The 19,460-nt window shown below is 43.6% G+C and overlaps 2 pseudogenes across 1 annotated transcript in view; both read right to left on the minus strand.

Annotated features, from left to right (window-relative positions):
• Positions 1–9,108: 9,108 nt before the first annotated feature.
• On the minus strand, positions 9,109–12,309 carry LOC146822396 (uncharacterized; annotated as a pseudogene).
• Positions 12,310–12,674: 365 nt separating this feature from the next.
• The window catches only part of LOC146822397 (uncharacterized), a 38,020-nt pseudogene continuing 31,234 nt past the window's right edge, over positions 12,675–19,460 (minus strand). The window contains exon 2 of the transcript XR_014963274.1: positions 12,675–14,778. The product of XR_014963274.1 is annotated as an uncharacterized LOC146822397 (transcript). The remainder of the gene's footprint in view (positions 14,779–19,460) is intronic.

Raw genomic sequence — 19,460 nt, forward strand, 5'->3', positions numbered from 1 at the left:
AAACCAAAACTGGCGGTGCCACGCCAGGGCCACCAGAATCATTCTGCAGGGTTCCGCCTTGAGCTTCCGGAGAAGTCTTGGAATTAGTGGGATCAGTGGAAAAGCGTAAACAAAGGCGCCTGACCAGGCCATCGAAAGCGCATTCCCCAACGATCCCGGATGGTGATGCCTGCTTGGGTAGAGGCTTGTGGCTCACTGATTTCAGGTGACTGAGCATGTCCGCTGTTTTGTTAAGGGCATCTGGAAGGTGTTCTGCTGAGAGCGATATCTCGTGCTGTATTGCCCATTCCCAAATTTCCTGAGCCTCTTTGGATAGTCGACGAGACCTTGTACCTCCCTGCATGGCTGTCACGTTGTCCGTACGGACCAGGACAGAGGATTGTTGAATCTGCAGAAGGAAGGCCTGTAAAGCTAGATGAATCGCCCTGAGCTCCAACAGGTTGATGTGGAGTAGGCGATGCTGGGGCAGCCAGCGGCTGCTTACCTGAAGGTCTTGTAAGACTGCTCCCCAGCCTTCTAGTGAGGTGTCTGTTGTTATTGAGGAGACAATAGGAAGCGCCTCATCCACCTCACGGACCTCATCCAGCGATCGCAGAGAGAACCCATTCTCTTCTCCTTCGAGGCTGAAAAGGCGTTCAACAGGGTCCATTGGCCGTATCTGTGTGCTACGCTCTGTCCGTTTGGATTTGGGGATAGGTTAATCTCCTGGATGCTCTGCATCTACAGGCCTCCCAGGGTGACAGTTAGGGTCTGCGTCTTTCCCCATAGCATGTGGGACTCGCCAGGGCTGCCCCCTTTCCCTGCTCCTCTTCCCGCTTTAAATAGAGCCCATGGCGCAAAAGGTACGGGACAACCTGTGGGTCTCAGGGATACAGCTTGGAGCAGACACGAACACAATTAGCATGTATGCAGACAATGTTGTTCTGTCCCTGACAAACCCAATGACCTCACTTTCATCTCTCATGGAGGAATTTGTGAAATTCAGTGTCATCTCCGGGTTCAAGGTGACCCTCCCCAAATCTCACATCATGAACGTCTCAGTCACTCCAGCCCTAATTGCTGCACTGCGATCAGAGTTCCCCTTTAAGTGGGCAACAGACACGATCCCATATCTGGATATCCTTTTGGCCTCCACGCCAGCGAGGACAATGGTGGCTCTACTATAGCCCCCTCTTAGATCAGACCACCAAGACGCTAGCTACCTGGAAACGCGCCAGCCTGTCATGGGCTGGCCGTATCGCAGCCATCAAAATTATGGTTCTGCCGCGTAGCCTCTACATTTTTCAGACCATACCTCTGACATTGCCTCCATCGATCCTACGTAACATACAACTTGCCATTAATCGGTTCGTCTGAAGCGGCAAACAACCGCACCTTAGTCAACAGCTCATCACTTAACCTAAAGCGGAGGGTGGTATGGGGCTACCCCTGATCTCAAGGTATTTTCAGGGCACGCACTTATGCTTTATTGTGGAATTAAACCACCCGTTATCAGAAAAGCATTGGTCCTTTATGGATCACACTATTGCGGGAATCAATGTCTGGCGGAAGATATGGCTACTTTGCAAGCATAGGGGGTAGGAGCTCTACTCCTCACAGGTGACTGCCAGGACTCTGAAGATCTAGGATGCTGTAGCTCTTCGGCACAACCTCACAACACTTCCCTCGCCGATGACACCAATAGTTGACAATCTGGACTTCCCCTTGGGGTGTAGATCAGAGGTCTTTCAGCGCTGGCGTGAAATAGGCTGCATACGGGTGGGCTCGCTATTCAACCCCAAAGGGATCATTCCCTTCGATCAGCTGCGACCGTACTACTCGCTACTAGCAACGGACTTGTTCCCATACACGCAGGTGAGACACTGGGTGTCCTCCCCTGGCATTGGACCCGGGACATCTTGCCCAATGATCCATTTTGAAAAATGGGTCATATCCAAAGAGGGGGACAAACGTATTATCTCTGAGCTTTATGCCTTCACATCGGCAGACTCCAAACCCTCCAGGTTCAAGGGTCAGTTTAGGTGGCAGGAGGAACTGGAGTGTTCACTTTCCAGCAAAGAATGGCAGGACGTCCATTTCAGACCCCAACACACAGCACACAATATGGAGGGTGCGGAGTTGGCTTATAAAGTTGCCTTTTATTGGTACCTAATACCTGCTCGAGTCCATAGTTGGAACAGGAATCGCTCAGCACTTTGCTAGCAGGGATGTGGGCAAACGGGCTCCCTTATTCATCTTCTCTGGAAGTGTCCCAAGCTAGTCCGTTATTGGGAGCAGATCCTGAATAATAACATCAAGCTTTTAACATGGCCATCCCCCTCTTTCCTGCATACACAATCTTGGGTCTCTCCAACCCCCTAAACTTTCCCATGTGATTAGTTAGGGGCAGACAAATAGCTCTTGCTCTAAACACCACATGAAAGGTCAGTCCAGCATGCTGGGGCGCAGAGGTGATGCCTGATCATTCCGCATGGTTAAGAAAACTGTGGGTGGTGCTGGCGATGGAGTGCATGTCAATGATGATAGATAATACGACAGATGAATATCCAGAATTATGGGCCCTGTTTATTACGATCTTATCGAAGGAATTCAGAGAAGTGACCTGCCCATAATACCTGCAAATCCTGCGACTGGAGTCACAAAAGGTAAGGGAGTCCACTTAGGCCGCTGTCTGAACGAACAATATCCTTATTTTTGATACAAGCCCGTATGTCCCGGCAAACACTGGGATGAAGCCACTACGGTGCAGAGGAGATCGGGGTGGGTGTTCATCCCTTTGTTGTGACTTTCCACTTACTGACATATTTGGCCTCTCTGTGCCATTGGTTCACTTCCTAGTTGTTATCTCATATATAAAACGCATAACTGGGTGACACGCCACCTGCCCCAGGGTTGTAGGCATAAGACGGTTTACTACTTCACTCATGTCAGACGCTGCCGGCCAACGGTTGTAGGCGTGAGCTGTGGCGAAGCTTAACAGATCTAACTAAAGATAATTGTTCCATAAGATGTGTTCCACAGCTGTTTTAATGGTCCCTGGCTGATAAAGTAAACAAATGAAGCAAAGCAGTGTTAAAAATGAATACAGATTATCTTGTATGAACTCCACGTTATCATTAACCCTGGGCGCGACACTACGCTTCGCCCACGTAGTGTACGTAGCGCTGCCTGCTTCACAGTTTTCGAAGTAGGCGAAGCAGGCAGCGCCTACGCACACTACGTGGGCGAAGCGTAGCTGCCTGCCGCCCACCACCCGCCTCCCGCCCGCCGTACTTTTAAAAGGAAAAATAAATTTGTAATAAAGCAAATTAGGCACTTACCTGACGCGCGGCATCTCCCGGGGCTCCCTCTTCCTGTTTTTCAATTTTCCTGACAAATGCGCATGCGCGGACGCCCGCGCATGCGCATTTCTCGCAAGAAATGCGCATGCGCGGGCGTCCGCGCATGCGCATTTGTCAGGAAAATTGAAAAACAGGCAGAGGGAGCCCCGGGAGACGCCGCGCTTCAGGTAAGTGCCTTTAATTTGCTTTATTACAAATTAATTTAATCTTTTAAAAGTAGGGTGGGTGGGTGGCGGGTGGCGCGTAGTGGGGCTACGCGAAGCGCGTAGTGTGCGTAGATTTGGGCACACTACGTGCTGCTTCACGTAGCCCCACTACGCCCACTACGCCCACCCTTAGTTATCATGTGCGGGTCTTTAAAACATTTTACAACCTAATTTACTTGGAAATGTGGCGAGGTTTCTAGCCTATCTCACTCCACCTTGACCCATTCACAGCACAACTCACCAGGGACAAGTGCTGCCCAATGATTTACTGCCAGGATGGGAGCCAGGGGCTCTTCATTGGGGCGGACAGGGCAGATTGGACAGGCGGTGCTCTGCAGTGATGACTGCAGTGTGCATTACCTACCTTGCTTCGGCCAGTTGGGCGATCCATCGCTACTTCAGGTTCTGAGGCCTTGGGCTGGCAGCACTTTTAAATGCCTCTTTTCATACAGCCAGCATGGACTTTCAAGGACATTGGTGCAGGAATTGGGAGAGGACGGATGATGGGGCTTTCAAATTGCTCAGCAAGCACACAACATGCAACGTTCTAATCATGCCCAATAGACTGCAGCCCTGCCAGTCAACACCTATGGGCCCGGGAATGCTTACGTTCATGTTGCTGCAGCCTGCACGTAACAGAGTGGGGGGGAAAGGGCCTTTCTTGCATATATAAAGTAAACATAACTTGCTGAAGACAGCAGCAAAGGGTTATAGACCCTACCATTTCTGAGGCAGTTACAGAGTTGAGAAGCACACCCGGAGAACAGGGTACGGGGTCTCAAGTTCTAGGCATCAGCATCCAAGTGCATTGTGGCTCAGCAAAGGGCATCTTCTGCACCACTGCAGCTAAGTGCAGAGGGGCGCCGGTTCCTCCTTATCGCTGCAGGAGATTCAAAGAAGCAACACGACAAGCAGCAGAGACAGCAGCTTGTCTCTTTCAAAATCTGAGAATACTGGAATACTTGGCCTCAGCTTCTAATCTCAGCAGCCCAATCGACACAGTGACACTCACTCGAGACTCTCAGCAAGTGCTGCCCGTTGGGTCCGGTCCGCCGGTCTGAGCAGCGACAGCGGTCACACTCCGACTGCATTCATGGCTGCACCACTGACTCTCCCTCAATGGCTGCGCAGGTCCTAATGATCTTATGGGGGCCGCACAGTGGGCCCGATTCACAGAACTAACTTAAGAAAAAATCCTAAACTTATTACCATTTTGGTATTCACAAAAGGCACTTACTCATTTTGAGTAACTTACTCATTTTGGTATTCAAGAAGGCAGTCACTCATTGATGAGTAAGTACCTTCTGAAAATACCAAAATGAGTAACTTACTCATTTTGAGTAACTTACTCATTTTGGTATTCACAGAAGGCACTTACTAATCAATGAGTAAGTGCCTTCTATGAATACCAAAATGAGAAAGTTTCTCAAAATGAGTAAGTTACTCAAAATCCGTATGTAAATCCGTATTTGTAAAGCGCCAACTACTCATCTTTATGGGTCTCAAGGCGCTGGGGGCCGTCGTGGAAATTAAGTAAGCTATTGCCCAGAGTCACATGGTACTGATCTGAGCTGCCGCCGGAGGCAGGATCAAACCGTGAATCCTGTGCTCCGAAGTTAACTGCCCAGGCCGCTGCACCACACCTCTTAATACCAAAATGAGTAAGTAAGTGCCTTCTGTGAATACCAAAATGAGTAAGTGCCTTCTGTGAATACCAAAATGAGTAAGTGCCTTCTGTGAATACCAAAATGGTAGTAAGTTTAGGGTTTTGTCTTAAGTTAGTTCTGTGAATCGGGCCCTGTGAGCTCAGCTCAGCAGCACCTGCAAGCTCCTGGCTTTGCAAACTGAATCTGCGCACGGCTCGGGCCTCGGCTGTTGATTGGCCAAATTAAGTCACAAGACTTGATGTCAAGTCACTGACTTTAGCCGCAGAGTGACTGACGCCCATTGTAGCCAACCCTGACTGGCCAGAGCGAGTTGCCTGAACCAAACCTCCAAGCCACAAAGCCTGCCGCAGCAATGCGCTGTCAGCTAAAACCAAATTACCAGTCAGTAGTACTTAGCAGCTCTCTGGCTGGTAATCGGAGTAGGCGCTATCAGGCGTGACAATGCATTTCAGTACGGTGATGCGGACCACCACACTGGAATGCATTAGTTAACGCCTGATGAGTGGAACTTCACAGGCCTGTTGAACAAAACAGTTCTGAGGTAGTTCTGGTAGAGTATAGTGAAGGTTGGGAGTGGAGGTAGAGTTTTTCCTGAGGTAGTAGGTAGTCAAATTCAGATTTATTTAGAGGGTCCGGTGGCTTGGCTGGGGGGGCGAGGTTTAGGAACTTGTTGAGAAGTAAAAGTTTAAGATTCTTCTTGAAGTGTTGGAATGTCACATAGATCCTGTGGCAGCGAGTTCCATAGTCTTGGAGCATTTCCGGGAGAAGAAGCCAGTGCAAGATTTTTCTTTGTTCAGTTTGGGTAGAATCAAGAGTAGGCTGCTTGAGCGATGAAGAGGTCTCTTTAGGCCGGCTTTGGAAAGTTTGCTTGTGTGGTAGAGCGTTTGTTCCCTGTAGAGAGTTTTGTGTGTTATGCAGACAGTTTTGAGTATACATCTTGACTCTATTGGTAGCCAGTTGAGTTTCTTGAGTGTAAGTGATGTAGTCAAAGTGACTCTCCCCCAAAAGTAGTCTGGCTGCTCAGTTGAGTGTACCTGTCATAGAGGTGAAGTGTGTTTTTGTGGTGCCCGTGACTGTTGCGTTACCGTAGTCCAGCCTAGAGAGGAATAAGGACTGCACCACTGTCTTTAGGTCCTTGATGGGGACGAAGGGTTTGCCTTTTTTAAGGTGTGTCAGCATGTAGAACACACTTTAGCCTGAGGCATTAATATGCTCTTTCATGTTCAAGTTTGTGTCAAGTGTAATCCCCAACGATTTGATTGAGTTAGAGACGGATAGTTTGCAGTTTAATGCAGTGAGGTTGTCGAGCTAAATAGCTACAGGAAAGGACTTTCTTTCCGTTGGATGAGGAGGAGTTTGGTTTTGTTGGGGTTGAGCTTGAGATGGTACTGGTTAGTCAGGATTGAACCATTGAGAGAGTAAAGTTTAAGCGATGGATGTCTTTAATTGAGGAGATTGTAATGTAGAGTTGGGCGTCATTTGCATACAGATGATACCCAATTCTGGCTTATTTGAGGACCATAATGAGGGGTTCCATGTAGAGATTGAATAGTGCAGAAGACAGAAATGATCCTTGGGGGAGTTCATGTGAGAGTGGTGTTGTTTGGAGGTGTAACTGTTTAGCTTGATTAGCTGTGAACACTGGTCCAGGAAAGAAGCAAACCACCGAAGGACAGTTCCAGTGATGCCTGCACGCTGAGAGGGTGTTCAGGAGGATACCATGGTTGACAGTATTAAAGGCCACCGTGAGATCCAGGAGGACTAGGAGGCACGCCTGTCCATCATCCAGAGATCTGTGAAGGTCATCTGTGATGTTCAGTATTGCAGTCTCTGTACTTCAACCTCTTCTGAATCTGGATTGGAAAGTTGTATTTTTTCAATGTGGTTGTTTAGTTGTGCAAACACAAATTTTCCGATGGCTTTGCCAAGCAGAGGGAGGTTAGTTATCTGTCTGTAAATGTTAATGTCTTTCAGGGTGACATCTGTTTTTTTGATGATGGGGTGATTTGTCCAGGTTTAAGGTGAGGCTGACATTGAGAAACTGTTGATGATTTTGGTCCATACGGGGGAGATGATGTAGCTAAGACTTTTGACAAGTGCCGTAGGGAGGTGGTTGGAGATGTGCAATGTCAGCTTCATGCAGGAGAGTCGTTTTCTGAATTCTTCTTCAGGGAAACAGTCTAATTCAGTCCAAATTGCATAACTTTTCAAGTGGAAAAGTTTGTGGTTGGATCAACCAATTTAGGGCCCTCAAGGCAGGGGAGTTGTGGGCTTGTGGCTTTACACGCAGGCGGAGTCTAGCAGCAGAGTTCTGAATCCGTTGTAATCTTTTCATTGTTAAAAATGATCTGTGTTAGAGGCTATTGGAGTAATCCTGTTTAGACAGTACAAGAGAGATAGTGGCCTGGACCTTGTGTGGAAATCCCAACTGGGGAAAGATGTGTTACAGAGTTTTTATAGTAATGAAGCTTGATATTGCTAGTTTGTCCACTTGGGTATTCATTGATAACTTGGAGTACATGATCATTTGAGGTTTCTTACTTCCTTAGATACTTAAAGCTGTGTTCCCAAATCGTCAGGCCAGGAGGCGAGTAGGTCATGATATTTTTTATTGCCGCATGTGAGTATTTCTGTTTTGGGAGCACTCAATTTGAGATGGTGCCATTTCATAAATTGATCAATGGCTCAGAAGCAGCTGAAAATTTGTGAGCTTCAATGTCTTGGGCTTTCCAGTTCAAGGAGTATTTGTGTGATATCTGCATAGTTATAGCATCTGAGGTGAAACTAATTGATCAGTGCTGGTTATGACTTCATGTAGATGCTGAAAAGCATGGGTGAGATGATAGAGCCTTGAGGGACACCTGCTTTTGCGAAGTAAGGCTTGGATGAGAAAGGGGGGGGTGTGGATGACATTATTTCTGTTTTGTAGGAAGGATGTGATCCAGTCGGGAGCAATCCCCTCTATGGAGCCGGTAAAGCAAAATTTTGTATACCTTCTCTATTTTTCATGAAAATACTAATGACTTAATCAATTTATATATTAATTTGAATTAACTGTGTGCTGTGATATATTAACCAACAACATGCATTTTTGGTAAACACAAATCACACGCGGGACTCATTGCTATTTGCATAGCAGAATAACTAATAACTAATTGTGGTAAGCCTATTAACCTCTTGAGTGCCCATGACGAGCTGGTCTCGTCATGGGCCGCGGTCGCGCTGTGCCTGTGACGAGACCAGCTCGTCATAAACCACGCCCGCTAATGAAAGGCGCGGCACAGGGCGGGGAAAGGGCGGGGCAGCGAAGGGGTTAATAGTAGTATGTGTGGTGATAGAATATTGCATGATTTATGTTGCTTTAGTGACGTTTGCATTCCTGTGGAGTATTATTGCTTTAAATGTCGCTATACGCCAGGAAAATACTAATACATAAAGGGATTAGTGTGGGTTTAACATTAGAATATTCATTTCCGCATATTAATTATTATTTTGTGTTTTTTTTGCTTAAGTTGGCATTTGGGCCTACCAAGCCATGACATTCAAAATGGAGTTCGGAAGTGGCCACCGTCTTGTGAGCACGATATCTGGTGAGCACGATGTCTTCTGCGCAGACTCGGATGGCTCCGAAGATCTCCAGGCATCCTCAATTCAGAGCACAGTGTTCCTGGTCAAGGATAAGAGCATGGAGGACTGCCAGATTTCAGTCAGTGAAATTACCCGGAGAAAACAATAGTCACCTATAATCAAGAATCAACAATGTTGCATGAGCATGACATAGACTGAGGATGTGACCAAGCAAGTTCTCTGAGAACCCAAGACAGTGAGAAACCTGAACCATATAAAACATTTTGCAAAATGGACCAATCACATTTCTTCTTAGTTCAATAAATGTTTCATGTTACCCAGAATTTTATTATAAAAAGCGTAGTAGAATAGTAAGGGGTGGCTTAATGAGGGGAGAGATACAGGTGTGGGGTGCTCGTCGTTAGTCATTTGAAAGGGCCACCTTAGAGAGATTGTGTCCGAAGGAGAGTGTCCAGTACTTGCGTGATCAATTCTCTTGCACGATTGCTTGGTCCTTTGGATATCTTTGGGACTGTGCCGTGCTGAGCAAGAGAACTTTTCGGACTTATTGAATCGGGTCCTGCTTTCGATTGGGACGATTGAGCAAATAATTTGGGTTAGGCAGAGCCATTTGAATTAGAAAAGAACCCCTACAGCAAGAATAGGTAAATATAAAATGTCATGCAATTTGTGTTGTTTGAAATTCAAACTTGATTGACCGAAATGCTAATTATATAATTGCGAGCAAGAAATTAGATAAACTAAATATTGATTAACAGAAAATGAGTTTGTGGTTCTTCAAGTAGGTTGCTAAAAGGATTCAGAAGCTTTAATGTGTTTTAGCTGGTTCTAAATCACCATCAACCAGTCGAACTAATTGGTCCATTCAACCAAGTGATGGTGTGCCTTGATGTTAAAGTTAGGATCCTATAGGTGTTGATGTAAAAATGTATATTCTGTAATAAATTTTCTTTCCCTATAGGTAATAAGGTACCTCCCCACATGTCCAGCAGATACATCGTCCTCCTGCGTGCAGATTTAGTGTAAGAAACGTATGAGTGTTGGTGTCATGGGCCCCATCAATGAATGCGTGTGTGAATGAATAAGTGCGGTTGACGAATCTGTGACGTAGGGAGGATTGGTAAAATTGCTTGCCCACCCTTGCCCCTTTCCACTGGATCAGTTTTTCTGGTAGCAGATTGATGGTTTTATTGCATTGGTTTGGTGATTATTGCTTATAATCAATGATTTATGTTCTAACATTCTATGTTGAGTTGTGTTGCGTTCTATGTTGTTTTTGAAGACTTCTGGGATGTAGGAAGTTGGATGCCCTGTAGGTACACGGGGAAAACGTGTGGCAAGTGAAGTTGCACAGTGTATTGTCTGTTGCCCTGTAGGTACATGGGGAAAACGTGCGACGATTGGAGTCGCACGACGCATTGTCTGGGTTCGAATTGGTAACATCGTCGTGTGTTATCGTTACCATTCCAGCGGCTTTCCCAGTAAGAGAAAAGGAGAAAGTGGTAACTGAGTGTCCCATGAGAGAGATCCCAGGAGGAGGCTACGTGCATGTTCCCTGGACCAGACAGGACACTTTATCATTTACAAATGACTTTCCCCCGTCTGCGCGAGAAGCCGGTGGAATGGTATTGGCAGGTAGATAGGTTTGTCAAATTATCAAAAGTACTGTGGATTGATTTGAACAGTCTATTTGACATAATTGTGCCAGCAGATCTATGGGCAAAATGTAAAATTACAATAGGTTGGCCTACTCAGGAATATCCTAGAGATCCTAAAACAGGTGCCCTTGTTCAACTGATTGGCCCCTCTGGACAACAAATCCTCACCCAGCGCCTTGAAAACCTCACTGATGATTTGCCATGCTTAATACCCATTGATTGAGTCTGTACATTCATACAGATTTTTCTCAGTGGGGACTTTCTGATGCGGTTTTAACTCTCCCTTGCCAATAAATGCCTTGCTAAATTCAGTGCGGTCTTCACGGTTGATTTTTGATGTCGAGTTAGCTCTCCATTTATGAATGCATGGCCACATTCAATACATTTATAGAGCTTCTCTCCTGTGTGAACATTCTGATAATATTTTGTTTTGTAATCGATCCCTTGTCACATTCTATTCATTAATAGGATTTCTCCCTAGTGTAGATTTGTTTATACTGCATTAGCTTATTCTTCCTGTGGAAGACTTGCTTAAACTCTGAACATACATTGGATTTCTTGCCATGTAGATTTTTGAACGTCGCTTCAGTTTTCCATTTATTATGAATGCTTTGTGGTATTCAGTACATACATATGTTTTCTCCCCTGCGTGAACTTCCTGATCTTGTATTACATTTTGCTTTGTAATAAATCCCTCGTCACATTCATGTGGTTTCCCCCCCCCAGTGTAGACACGGATATTGCTTTAACTCTCCCTTTATAATAAATATCTTGTCACATGCGGTGCAGTTGAATGGTCACCCTCCATTTGGAATAAAGGTGTTGTTACATTTTGTACAATTATATGGTTTCTTTCATGTGTGAACATTCTGATGTATTTTTAAACTTTGCTTTGTAATAACTGCTAAGTCACATTCAGTACAGCCATATCGTTTCTCACCAGTGTGGAATTTCTGATCTGGTGTTTATCTTTGCCTAGTAATAAATGTCTTGTTGCATTATGTACATTCATAGGGTTTCTCTCCTACGTGGACTATCTGATGTTACATAAGATGCGACTTTCTAATAAATGACTTCTCACATTCAGTGCAGTTGAATGGTCTCTCTCCAGTGGGGATTTTCTAAATGTTGCTTCAGCTCTCCATTGGTTATAAATGCTTTGTCACATTCAGTGCATTCGTACGGTTTCTCCCCAGTGTGAACTCTGATGTTGCTTTAGCTGTCTATATTTGATAAATGCTTTGCCACATTCTGTACATTGATATTATTTCTCCCCAGTGTAGATTTTCTGATGTCGCGTTAGCTCTCCCTTTGTTGTAAACGCTTTTTCACAAGCTGTACATTGATATGGTTTCTCCACAGTGTGGATTTTCTGATGTTGCGTTAGCTCTCCATTTGTTATAAATGCTTTGTCACATTCTGTACATTTATATGGTTTCTCCCCAGTGTGGATTTTCTGATGTCGCGTTAGCTCTCCATTTGTTGTAAATGCTTTGTCACATTCTGTACATTGATATGGTTTCTCCCCAGTGTGGATCATTTGATGTCGCTTCAGGTTTTCATTTGTTATAAATGCTTTGTCACATTCTGTACATTGATATGGTTTCTCCCCAGAGTGGATATTTTGATGTCGCTTCAGCTTTACATTTGTTATAAATGCTTTGTCACATCTGTACATTGATATGGTTTCTCCCCAGTGTGGATTTTATGATGTCGCTTTAGCGCTCCATTTTTTATAAATGCTTTGTCACATTCTGTACATTTATATGGTTTCTCCCCAGTGTGGATTTTATGATGTAGCATTAGGTCTCCATTTGTTATAAATGATTGGTCACATTCTGTACATTGATATCATCTCTCTCCAGTGTGGGTTTTCTGGTGTTGCTTTAGCTCTCCAAGTGTTATAAATGCCTTATCACATTCTGTACATTTATATGGTTTCTCCCCAGTGTGGATTTTGTGATGTCGTTTTAGCTGTCCATTTGTTACAAATGCTTTGTCACATTCTGTACATTTATATGGTTTCTCCTCAGAGTGGATATTTTGATGTCGTGTTAGCTCTCCATTTGTTATAAATGCTTTGTCACATTCTGTACATTTATATGGTTTCTCCCCAGTGTGGATTTTCTGATGTCGCGTTAGCTCTCCATTTGTTATAAATGCTTTGTCACATTCTGTACATTGATATGGTTTCTCCCCAGAGTGGATATTTTGATGTCGCTTCAGCTTTACATTTGTTATAAATGCTTTGTCACATCTGTACATTGATATGGTTTTTCCCCAGTGTGGATTTTATGATGTCGCTTTAGCGCTCCATTTTTTATAAATGCTTTGTCACATTCTGTACATTTATATGGTTTCTCCCCAGTGTGGATTTTGTGATGTAGCTTTAGGTCTCCATTTGTTACAAACGCTTTGTCACATTCTGTACATTGATATGATCTCTCTACAGTGTGGGTTTTCTGGTGTTGCTTTAGCTCTCCATTTGTTATAAATGCTTTGTCACATTCTGTACATTTATATGGTTTCTCCCCAGTGTGGATTTTCTGATGTCGCGTTAGCTCTCCATTTGTTATAAATGCTTTGTCACATTCTGTACATTGATATGGTTTCTCCCCAGTGTGGATTTTCTGATGTCGCGTTAGCTCTCCATTTGTTATAAATGCTTTGTCACATTCTGTACATTGATATGGTTTCTCCCCAGTGTGGATCTTTTGATGTCGCTTCAGGTTTTCATTTGTTATAAATGCTTTTTCACATTCTGTACATTTATATGGTTTCTCCCCAGTGTGGATTTTCTGATGTTGCTTCAGCTGTACATTTGTTACAAATGCTTTGTCACATGCTGTACATTTATATGGTTTCTCCTCAGAGTGGATATTTTGATGTCGCTTCAGCTGTTCATTTGTTATAAATGCTTTGTCACATTCTGTACATGGATATGGTTTCTCCCCAGTGTGGACTTTCTGATGTTCTATTAGCCGTGACTTTGTAATGAATGCCTTGTCACATTCTGTACATTGGTATGGTTTCTCCCCAGTGTGGATTTTATGATGTCGCTTTAGCGCTCCATTTGTTATAAATGATTGGTCACATTCTGTACATTGGTATGATCTCTCTCCAGGGTGGGTTTTCTGGTGTTGCTTTAGCACTCCATTTGTTATAAATGCTTTGTCACATTCTGTACATTTATATGGTTTCTCCCCAGTGTGGATTTTCTGATGTCGCGTTAGCTCTCCATTTGTTATAAATGCTTTGTCACATTCTGTACATTGATATGGTTTCTCCCCAGTGTGGATCTTTTGATGTCGTTTTAGGTCTCCATTTGTTATAAATGCTTTATCGCATTCTGTGCATTTATATGGTTTCTCCCCAGTGTGTACTTTCTGATGTTCCATTAGATGGGACTTTCTAATGAATGCCTTGTCACATTCTGTACATTGATATGGTTTCTCCCCAGAGTGGATATTTTGATGTTGCTTCAGCTGTACATTTGTTATAAATGCTTTGTCACATTCTGTACATTGATATGGTTTCTCCCCAGTGTGGATTTTATGATGTCGCTTTAGGTCTCCATTTGTTATAAATGCTTTATCACATTCTGTGCATTTATATGGTTTCTCCCCAGTGTGGATTTTATGATGTAGTTTTAGGTCTCCATTTGTTATACATGCTTTTTCACATTCTGTACAATGATATGGTTTCTCCCTATTGTGGAGTTCCAGATGTCGTTTTAGCTGTCCAATTGTTATAAATGCTTTGTAACATTCTGTACATTGATACGGCTTCTCCCCGGCCTGGGTTTGTTGATGCTGCCTTAGATTCTTCTTCCTATTGAACACTTTATTACATTCTGTACATTTATATGGTTTCTCCTCTACGTAGACACTCTGATACTGCATTAGGTCTTTCATTGCAAAGAAAACTTTTCCACAGTCAGTCAATCAATATGGTTCTTCTCCAGTATGATTTTCTGATGTTGCACTTGCTCTTTCTCTAATAAATGTGTTTCTAGATATTCATACGGTTTCTCTTCTGTGTGTTCTTTCTGATTCAAGTTAGCTCTTCCTTTGTAATGAGAACCTTATCAGACTTGCTTCAGTATATCAGTGTGTTATTTCATCAATGTATATCAGGTGACCGCTAAGAGCCAAGTTCAGACCACATTGGGCAGTTTGGGCTTTCTGCTGTAGAAAAAGACTTTGGCGAGGCATTAGCTTTCAAGGGAAGAAATTTCAAGGTGTATTGTTTTTACATCACTTTCTACACAAGTGATTAATGCCTTCATCTTTTTTGTTCATTACTGCATTTATTGCACCTGTTGGGAAAGAAAAAGAAAAAAAAAAACACTGGATAAGTTTAAATGGTGGGTCTATCACGAAAAGCTATTGTCATTTAATGAGACATTTAATTGACCACATAGACACGTGCGCTAAAGAAATTCTAGATTACACTTTCCATGTGTGGGCCCCTTCCTCCCATCTGCCCCGAAAGACCCATCGGGATGCAGATAAGAGCTAAATCACACCCAACACGTGTAGGGTCTGCAGCTCTCTAGAAGGAATACACAAAGGGGGTCGGTCACCTAGCCCAGATGTGTATTAGAGACAGGCTGTAAGGCACAAAGAGCAGTACAAGCAGAGAAAAGTCCACTTTCTAAAAGTAGCTTTTCAAAAATAGTAATGTTAAATCCGACTTTACCTGTAAAGAGGATTTATCATTACCATTGCAAAGATATGAAACATGAAAAGGCTACTCCTTTCCAATCAGGAATTACAGCTTAAAGGTATTCTACGGATTTCCCAGTTCTAGCCAACGAGAGGAGTAGGCCTTACAGCAGTGAAAAAGTAATTTAACTGTTTGTCACTACCAGGACATGTAAAACATAGAAGTATATGTTCTGCCTTTTACTCACATAGAGTCCTGCCCTTTGGGTTACCAAGGGCCTTCCTTAGGGGTGACATATGTAATAAAAGGGAAGTTTTAGGCTTGGCAAGTAGCTTTAAATGCAAACTCGATGTGGCAGTAAACTTCACACATAGGCACTGCAGTGGCAGGCCTGAGACAGTTTCAGGCTGCATAAGTGGGTGGCACAGTCAGTGCTGCAGCCCACTAGTAGCAAATAATTTGCAGGCCCTGGGAACATGTAGTGCACTTTACTAGGGTCTTAAAGCAAACTAAATATGCCAACTGAGTAGTAACCCTATGAGCCCATGTTACCATGTTCAGGGGAGAGAGAGCACAAACACTTTAGCACTGATTAGCAGTGGTAACGGTTGCAGAGTCCCAAAGTCAGCAAAAACGAGCTCAGAAAATGGAGGGAGGCAGGTAAAAAGTTGGGGAAAGACCACCCTAAGGCTGTCAGGTCTAAGAGCCTTTTCCAGTGAATGGACCACACAACAAAGAGCATCACAATAACGGCGGGAAATATAATCAATTGCTGCAAGGTAGTCCTTTATACTATCAGAGAGCCCGTGATAGGACCCAGACAATAATCTGAGCATCTTTCACATAGTGTAACTCCAGAGATCAGAGGCTCTGACCAGAGCTACACAAGAAAAAGGAGGTTTACAACTACAGTAAACACACATTGGCAAAGTCAAGAAGTCTCACCTTTTAGACATATAGGCTTTCCCAATACTGCACAACATCAAGAAAGAACAAGCATTTGCAACGCAATAGGTCTCGCATTTGTTAGAGTTGGAGCTATTAGTGTAAATATAAATATTTTTTACTTATGCGTTTAGTAGTGGATGGATCTGATGGCAATTGTGTGTTATACAATTAATTTATAAGCAAGCGTATCGATTGTGTTTCTGGTGTATAGGGCTTACTGGGATACAGTATCAAGCAATCCTGGATTTGTTTTAGCAAATGAATACTATGCAGTTTTTAAGGACACAACAAGAATGCTTTATTACATAAATGGACATATTGAACCCAAGAGAATAAGAGTCACCTGATTATTTTATTTGTGGGTATTTAATAACGTTAAGCAGTATGATGCTGCTAATTTTACCTGGTTTTTAACACCCCATTGGATGGCTGCTATGAATTTGATGCGATTATCCCTAGGGGCCCACAACGAGCAGAATAAAGAGAAAATTCCAGGTTGTAACTAGTAGGTTTCTGCACAGACTAATGAAACATAGCCAGAGGTTGTACTCATAGGATTTGCATGGAGACAGACTGGATGCATAGACCTGGGGAGCAGAGACACGATGAGCAGGGCTACAGTGAGACAATGTGAGCTGAAGCAGACACAGGAATTACAGGTTATGAAGGCAGCGATACATAAACCAAAGGGGGTGCATTTGGGGGTGGACACACATTGGAGCACGCGGTATCAACCAGGAATAAGGTTAGAAGAGGAGGATGAACACCTGTCAAAGCACAGAGACTGGGGGTGAATGCAATGGACACAGTGGAAGCGCAGACGACTGGTGAGAGCTAGCATATTGCAGGGAGGCAGGGATACAGTGAGCACATACAACTGCGGAAAAAACAAAGTGATGTATCTCTGCGTGAACCCATTAGGATGTAGCAAAGAAGTGTCCTGAATTTTTACTCTCATCGTCCTAAATTTACACCAATGCCAGTTGGTCACCCTTGGTGATAGATGCAGAGCGCCTTGGTGGTCTTATGAGAGGGGGCAAAGGCTAGTGCCCGAGAGGAAGGAAAGGCTAGGCAAGCAGAGTGCTTTGGGTGAAGGAGACAAAGACAATGCTCCGGGGAGAAGGGGCAGTGGGGATTGCTTCAAAGGAAGGACATTGTAAAAGAAAAACCCAGCGCTAGTGAATCGCATTCTCAATGACATGGAGTCATCATGTAAACCTCCCTAGTCAGTAAAGCCTTTGAGGGTGGAGCCATGTCAGGATTTCACAATATCCACCTGAATCTTGTTTACATGCGCTAATGAAAACGGGAACCAGAATGGGTGTGCAACCTTCTTTGGATGACCCTAATTTATAAACAATTAAAAAGCATTATCACTATGCTTCCACAAGAAGAGCAGGCATCTTTTTGATGCTAATAATCATATCCAAAATTAAACTCACATTTATATAAAAAAAAAAAATGCTCCAACTAGGAAGGCATGTGTTATTGATATGTATTGAATGACTAGATTATTGTCTTATTATAAATACAAGCATTTTGAGAAGGCAAGCTGCCTGCCACGAGTGCTGGTTATTCCTTCCTCTTCAAGTGTCCCACACGGCTCTCCACTTATAGAAAAGTACCCGACTCCTGGAACTGGAAGGGATTTAGCGTATGACAACTCTACAGAAGGTTCATTTTAAAAAGTTCAGTTTTTAACAAACCAGTAAGGTAAAAGAGCCCACTTCAGAGAACGGAGCACACTTCAGAGGTCAAATGGTTCGAACACCAGTGGGGCCGACTAAGACCCTCGTTTCAAAGGTCATGCAAATATGGCTGTGATAATACTGCTTCTATATCAAAAAGGGGGGGGGGAAAGAGTAGAAGCGTTCCGGATATATATCACTAAATCAAAAAGGAGTGGAGCCAAGAGGCCTCGAAGGATCTGGCACAAATATGTAGAAGACCCTCAACAGCCATTATCCGTCATTGGTATGTCTGTTGCCATTGACGTAATCTTGGCTGATAGCATCATCACTGGGTCTTTTGTTGGCCTCCACCAGGAGGAGATCCTCAAAAACCGGTTAGGATCTAGTTTGTGCAGAATAGAAAATTTTAAATTACCTTTTTATCATGTGGTGCAATTTATTCTAAAAAATTATAGGGTAAGATTAAAAACGGTGGATGTGAAATATGGGACGTGCGATATGTCCGTCACATCACTTTTCCAACATGTTTCAACCTGCATGCGCCATTGCCGGTTCGATGGCTTTCTTCAGGACCTCATTGAGGAGAAAAACTAATCCCCCTTTAAATTTCTTACTCATGTCAGGTGGAGTACTATCCCCTGGGCTTGGTGATACAACTGGGTATATTCAATCCGGTATCAGCATTCAGTAATAGGGAGACCACACAGGAAGCTAGCATCTGCGTCACAAGAGTGCAGCCAACGCTTCTCTCCAACAACCCTAGGGGGAACTCCCAAAAATCTTAAAAGCAGAGGATAAATGCTTCCTTCGTACAAAAAATGTGATACCGCAGGATGCAGTATTTATTGGATGTAATATTACAACACTAGAGTGATATTTGGATGTATGAACGGGATAACTTATAAATAACATACGTTTACCACTATTCTGAATTCCTCAGACTCGGAGCGCGGGCAACGTGTCAATTCAAAGTCTAAAATAGGAATTGTACTGTTTGAGAATAACACTTATTTTACAAAAGATAATTATATTCTATGCACTTTATACAATATAGATATGGGAGTAAACTCAGCATCTGTGTTGCTTTAGCTAACCATAATTCACATTAGCCTAATCCACAGAAGTCTGTCGTAAAATTTCATGAGAATGTTTATGCTTGTGGGAGAACGTACGTTCATCATATGACTGAGAATTAAAGATGTCATGTTTGGTTTTTTATTCTCGGAGGGACAGATTAAAGAATGAGTAAGGGTGTAATCACACAACGTGAGGTAATGGAACATTTTTAAAAGCGTAAGAACATGCGGAAAACGGTCTGTAAATTCAAACATATGTTGTGCTGAGGTTTTTTTCTGCAATAGAAAAAGCCACATCTGAGCGTGCATTCAAAAGGGGATCATTTTTAGAAAGTCCAAGGTTTTTCAAGTTAAGCACAAAAACACATGGATTGTGTTACGATGCCACCCTGCATTTATTTGCGGTTCAATCTCGCCATTTCTCCCGTGCATTTTATGCCGAGGGAAATTACATTTTTTGGGAACAGCGCTTGGTATTTTCACACTTGACTGCCCCAGCCAGTCAGGCTTTTAACAGCCGTTCACGGCCTCCAGATAACTGCGCGGCTCAGGGGAGGGGGATGAGAGCACATCCCAGCCTTTGGTGGGCTGGGAATGAAGAGGGGGACCATGTGCCT

The sequence above is a fragment of the Triturus cristatus genome, chromosome 6 (assembly GCF_964204655.1).
Source record: "Triturus cristatus chromosome 6, aTriCri1.1, whole genome shotgun sequence".
Lineage (NCBI taxonomy): Eukaryota > Metazoa > Chordata > Amphibia > Caudata > Salamandridae > Triturus > Triturus cristatus.